The sequence below is a fragment of the Trichechus manatus genome, unplaced genomic scaffold (genome assembly GCF_000243295.1).
Source record: "Trichechus manatus latirostris isolate Lorelei unplaced genomic scaffold, TriManLat1.0 scaffold00191, whole genome shotgun sequence".
Classification (NCBI taxonomy): domain Eukaryota; kingdom Metazoa; phylum Chordata; class Mammalia; order Sirenia; family Trichechidae; genus Trichechus; species Trichechus manatus.
In genome coordinates, this window is record NW_004444127.1 from 2,936,052 (window position 1) to 2,942,386 (window position 6,335).

The 6,335-nt window shown below is 41.5% G+C and overlaps 1 protein-coding gene across 1 annotated transcript in view; it reads right to left on the reverse strand.

The window, feature by feature from the left end:
• CKAP5 (cytoskeleton associated protein 5) overlaps positions 1-4,473 on the reverse strand; it is a 93,705-nt gene extending 89,232 nt beyond the window's left edge. Inside the window, exon 1 of the mRNA XM_004387677.1 lies at positions 4,386-4,473. The gene's annotated coding sequence lies outside the window, so the exon portion shown is untranslated. The remainder of the gene's footprint in view (positions 1-4,385) is intronic.
• Between the last annotated feature and the right edge of the window lie 1,862 nt (positions 4,474-6,335).

Here is a 6,335-nt window from a genome sequence, read left to right on the forward strand (position 1 = left end):
AATAATAATAAAAAATAAAAATTAAAAAAAAAAAAAAACTGTCAAGATCATCAAAAATTAGGAAAATCTGAGAAACTGTCAGTCAAGAGGAGCCTAAGGAGAGACATGAGAACTAAATGAAATGTGGTATTCTGGATGGGATCCTGAATAGAAAAAGGACTTAGGTAAAAACTAAGGAAATCTGAATAACCTCTAAATTTTAGTTAATAATAATGTATCAATATTGATTCATTAATTGTGATAAATATACTCTACTAACATAAAACATTAACAACTGGGGAAACTGTGTGTGTTGGGGAGAGTATATGCGAACTCTGTACTACCTGCTGTTCTTCTATACATCTAAAACTGTTCTAAAAAATAGTCTATTAATTAAAAAAAAAAAAAAAAAAGGGAGGACTGTTCTAGGTTAAAAGAGACTAAGGACAGAATCAAATGCATAGTGTGAACCTTGACTGGCTCCTGGATTAAAAAAAAAAAAACTGTAAGACATTTCGGAAACAGTTGAGGAAATGTGAATACAGACTACTATGTTTTAGATGGTATTACTGAATGAATGCTAATTTTTTTACAAGTGATAATGGTATTGGGCATTGGTAGGAGAATGTCCTTATTCTTAGAAGACAGCTAAAGAATTTAAGGGATGAACTGTCCTGTTATCTTCAACTTACTTAGTACATATGTACACATACACACTCTCCACATATATGTGGAGAAAGCAAATATGGCAAAACATTGAAACTGGTGAATCAAAGTAAAAAGTATATGTGTGTTCCCAATATTATTCTTTCAATTTTTCTGTAGATTTGAACAAAAAAAGTGTTGGGGCGGGGGGGAGCCAGATTTATCTTCCTACCTAGCTGCCACAAATATTAAACGATCATTTTTCCAAGTTTTCTTAGTTGAAGATTTTCTGAATTTAGTCTGTTGAGATACTGCTCACATCCAAAGACAGTAACACAACTAACTGGTTAGCTGTTAGTTGTCTTTATCACTACAGAGAACACTATGCTAATTTTGGCCAATTTTGTCCAAGAAATATTTTTTGAGCACCTACTTAGTTCCAGGCATTATTTGTGGCATTGAGGTTACTAGATAGAAAAAAAAATCTGTGCCGTTCTTTCATGGTGAGGAACTCAGACAATATACAAGCAAGCAACAAACATCCTATCTAGCAATAAATGCTACGAAATAAACAGGAAAAACGAGGTTAAGAGTGAGTAAGAGGGCTACACCAATTGGGAGCTTAGAAAATGCCTCTTTAAGATGACATATGAGTTGAGACCCGAGTGGAGCCTGTAATACAAAGACAGGTTTGAGGTAAGGGTACAATGAGGCAGGAAGTGTCAGGCAGAGAAGAGCAAACACAAAGGCCAAAAAGAATAAGCTTAATATATTTGAGGTATATGAAGACCTGATAAACAAACAAACAAAAAACCCATTGCCATCGAGTTGATTCCAATTCATGGTAACTCTACAGAACAGAGTAGAAACCCCATAGGGTTTCCTAGGCTGTAATCTTTATGGAAGCAGAATGCCACATCTTTCTCCTGCACTGTGGTTTATGAACCACCGCCCTTTCAGTTAGCAGCTGAACGCATAACCACTGTGCCACCAGGGCTCCTATGAGTCGGAATTGACTTGACAGCAAACAACAACTGCCCTGATAGGACTAAGTAACATATTCTGAGCTCTAGAAGTAAGCAGAATACCAGAATCCCTTAATAACCTCAAACCTCTCCAACACTGACCACCAGGAATCCATAAACCATAATTGGATTGAGACCTCAATTTTAAGTTCTCCCTCCAGTTCCCTACCATCTCCCATATTGCTAACACTGTACTTTGAACTGCGCCCGTCTTCCCTCTAAAAACTACTATGCCTGTCACTCATATTGCATCATGTCTCTAAGTAGGAAAAAAAAAGTGGGGGCAGGGAGGGATTCTACACAGAAATTGCGCGTGAATTGTCCCTATCAGACAATTACTTCATTCAGCATAACTATAGGTTAAGAGCCTTAGCAAAGGCCCTGTAGACAGACTAACTTGGATTCAAAATCAGGTTCTGTCACTTAGTTGTCTGATCTTGAGCAAGTTGCATAACCTTTCTAAGACTCAGTTTTCTCATTTGTAAAATGTTGTTGTGAAGATTAACCAAAAAACCAAACCCATTGCCATTGAGTCGATTCTGACTCATACTGACCCTACGGCGACCCTATAGGACACAACAGAACTGCCCCAAGAATTTCCAAGGAGTAGCTGGTGGATTTTTGGTTAACAGTGGAATGCTTAACCACTGTGCCACCAGGACTCCGTTGTGAAGATTAGAAAAGATAAAATGTGGCACCCAATGGGTATTCAATAAATGTTAGCTAGTGCTAATAAATGTATTTGAGAATTTATTTTGTTCAAGGACCACAGCTGGGCCACAGGGATTATAAAAACTACAATTTGCTACCATTGTTGGGGAGATAACATTGTAACTCCTTAAGGTCGGGGGCTTTGTCTTTTTCTGGATCACCAGTGTATTCCCAGAACCTAGAACAGAGTTTAGAACATTGTTGTTGTGTGCCATGGAGTCAATTCCAACTCACAGTGACCCTATAGGACAAAGCAGAATTGTCCTACAGGGTTTTCTTGGCTGGGGAGCAGACTGCCACATCTTTCTCAAGGAGCAGCTAGTGAGTTCAGTTAGGTTTCACACATAGTAGGTATCAATGTCTGTATTTGTTGAATAAATGAATGAGATCCCATTAAACCAAAGGAGAAAAAGAAAGTCTGGCCTTATTCCAAAACTTTTAACACTATCCTAAGGCATTATTAAAGACGCTTATTATTTTTAACTGCTTTTCCAAAACCTAGAACAGTGTTCATAATATTAAAGCACTCAAATTTATTACTATTTAAAACTCTCCTGCTAAAATTGAGCTGTCAGTTGTAGAAGTCTTTAGTTATGATGAAATTACCTCACACTACTGTTCATAATTCAATGCTGATGATTAAAACTTTTAAATAGAGAATAAAGTATAAGATATTCAATTTACTGTTATGGCATATCTATCTTTGCTTGCTATTGCCTGCGTGTAAACCTGTGTTAAAATTTTTTTCTCACAAATTTACAAACTAGGTTTAATTTATGCTGGCAAAATAAATTGATTTCACCTTCCTCTATATCATTAAATTTTATAAAACATTACATTTTGTCCAGTCTTTTATGAAAAGCCCAAATATTTTACGACTTCATAAAAGTTTCAAAAAACGGTTAGCTTAATTATTGGCAGCTGCTATTCTTGAGGTCAAAAAAGGACTTTTCAGAGAAATAAAAATGGAGAAAGCAGGAGCACAACTTTCTAAAAATGAGTTTTCAATTACTATAATTATGCATAAAATAAGACAGGCAGCATTTCTGGGCCAAAACTTGATGCCTTGGTTCCCCTGCGATTTAAATTAGAGTCATGCATAAATGTGGGGCAAGTTCTGCAAAAACCACTTCACCCTGTAGCGATGCTGAACGAAAAACACACTGTTAAGATTCATCAACAAGAATACGTATATTTTGTAACACAAAGTGGACACTCTGGCAACACTACTTTCATTATTTTCTATCCTAGAAACAAAACGGGATGCACTTAAATCCTTCCTGACAATTACCACGGTTGCAGGGTAACTATCTCAACGGCCGGTGAGTGGTTAAGAGCTAAAAAGTTAAGAGTCCGGTTTACCTAGCCCCCACCCTGAAGTAGCAAGGCCTGCTTGGCCTACGCTGCTGGCTATTGTATTGGTCCCCAAACCCTTCAAAACTGGAAAAACACCTAAACTCTATCGACACCTTTTGAAAGGCTGAACCTCCTGCTTTAGAGAAATTCAGGCGTAACATCAGAGCGGTGAATGACCGCAGCAAGCCGGTCGGGAAACAGGTGCGCGGTCAGGCCCCGGTACCACTGCCCTTGTCACGCTCCAAGGCGAACAGGCCCTTCACAACCACCACAGCCTTCTCAGGCTCGCAATCATTCATTTGACAATTATGCGAGGAGCACAATCTCAGGGCCGGCTCGCAGGGCCCCCGCCCCAACCCCGGAACACCCCAGCCGCTAGGCGCGGCCCTGCGCCGCTCGCGCCTCCCGGACGCTGCCGCCGGCGCCCCTCCGGTCACCGGGATCCCAGCCTCGGCCTCGGTTGCACACACGCGCGGCGCCCCACGCACACACCCAGCTGCGAGTCCCCGGGCCTCCGCCCCGCTTCGCCGCCTCAGCCCTGCTGGGTTCGTGGGGCATGGGAGGCGCGCGCCCAGAGAGTTCCTCCGACCTGGGTTCGGGGCTCTTCCGCGCGCGAGACGCCGGGATCTGCGGGCCTGTGCGGATGGGTCAGAACCACAGTCCACTCACCTCAGCCGGGTCAGAACCGGGGGCCTCCTCTAAGCCGTTTAAAACCGCTTGGGCCGCCGCACACCCCGCAGTGTCCTCGCTGTCTATTGGCCCTCGAATGACTGCCCGTCGCCCTTCTATTGGTCCATTTGAAAGCACTGTGGGCACGCGCCGCCCGCAGCCTTAAAGGGGCCGCGCTCCGTCGTGTTTCCCTCGGGACTGTGCCCTGCCTGCTGGGGTGAGGATGCTCCCAGGAGGAGGAGATGGTCGCTGGAGCGAAAGCTGCCCACAGAAAGGAAAGGCGAGAGGTGTGTGTAGAGATGTGTACCCATGGCTGTCAGTACGTTTGCTTTATTTAATTTCAGATGTTTAAGCTGCTGTCTAGCCCTGGCTTTTTTTTCAATCATTTCGTTCACCCAATATTGATTGTGCAGCTAAGTGCTGTGAGGGAAACAAGAGGCAGCTGGGATGTAGTGGAATGGGGCAAGGACGGTGGATTCTGGTCTTGGACTACTACTGAGTAAATCACTTTACTCAGTTAATAAATCTTCCTGGAGCTTAGTTTCCTAATCTGAAATGAAAAACATCAATAGTACGATGTTTCCCTTACAAGCTTAGTGTGAGGATTTAATATAACTAATCAAAAATGTCTGGGAAAGACGTTTATGAACTGTAACTCATTCTGCAAATGCTCAATACGGCTGTTATTTTAAAAATGAGAAGCTCGGTTAATATGATCTCTAAAGTTCTTGTTGAGCACTGCCTTCATGTTTCTATGAAAAAAGGTCAGGTCCTTAACTCCAAGGAACTTGCAATCTACAGTGGTAGGACGATAAATCAAAAGTCACTAAAATTCAAAGCAGTATGGAACTGAATAAAATGAAAATCTGTAAATGCTTAGGAAGGGAGAAATTCAGTGGCTGAGGCAGTGGAGTCACTAGTGGGGTGCGGGCCGCACCAGCTGATACTGTCAGAGGAGGTGACACCAAAATGACTGTCTATAAAATTTTTGTGCTGTTTCAGCAGAAATTTATTATTTTTTATAAAAATATCCCTATAGTTAGTTATAACAACAAAAAAAATTTTCCTAAGTCCAGCTTACATGTATCAATATACCTACAAGGCTAAAACTCTATGCTAATTTACTCTTTTGAACCTCCTAATGTTCTGGTCAGGGCTGTCATTATTACCCAGTTACAATGAGCTTCAAATCACATCGTTTTGTCTGCATGTGCTACAAGCACACACTGTTTTCACTGCTGTTTGTATTTTTATAGTCGCTGATTTTGTCAAATTTTCTGGTGTTTTAGCTACAATATTTGGTAATTAGCATGGAGGAGTGACACCATGAGTTACTGTACTAGGTGATACCAACCCTAGTGATACCACTGGGTAGAGGATCTGTAAAGGGGATTTGAAGGATAAATAGATTACCAACAGGCTGTTAATGGAGAAGGGATGGGTAAAAAATTAAAACTATAATTATTCTTTTTAAATCAGAAATCTTTCAAAAATCTTGATAATGATGAAAAAGTTTAACACCCTTGGGTTGGCCAGGATTTGAAAAAATAGACACTCAAACACAAGGGTTGGTGGGTGTGTGGAACAAAGATTTGGCCTTTTCTCTCTGGTTCCTGAAAATAGCCCTTGGAATTTCTCAAGCAATCAAAGTGCCTTTGTTTTTCCAAAACAGTCTGGCAACACTTGCTATTGTTAGGTGCCATTCCAACTCATAGCCACCCTATGTACAACAGAACGAAACACTGCTTGGTCCTGCTCCAACCTCACAATCTCCTGTGTTTGAGCCCATTGTTGCAGCTACTGTGTCAATCCATCTTGTCGAGGGTCTTCCTCTTTTTCGCTGACCCTCTACTTTACCAAGCATGATGTCCTTCTCCAGGGACTGGTCCCTCCTGATAACATGTCCAAAGTACGTGAGATGAAGTCTTGTCATCCTCACTTTTAAGGAGC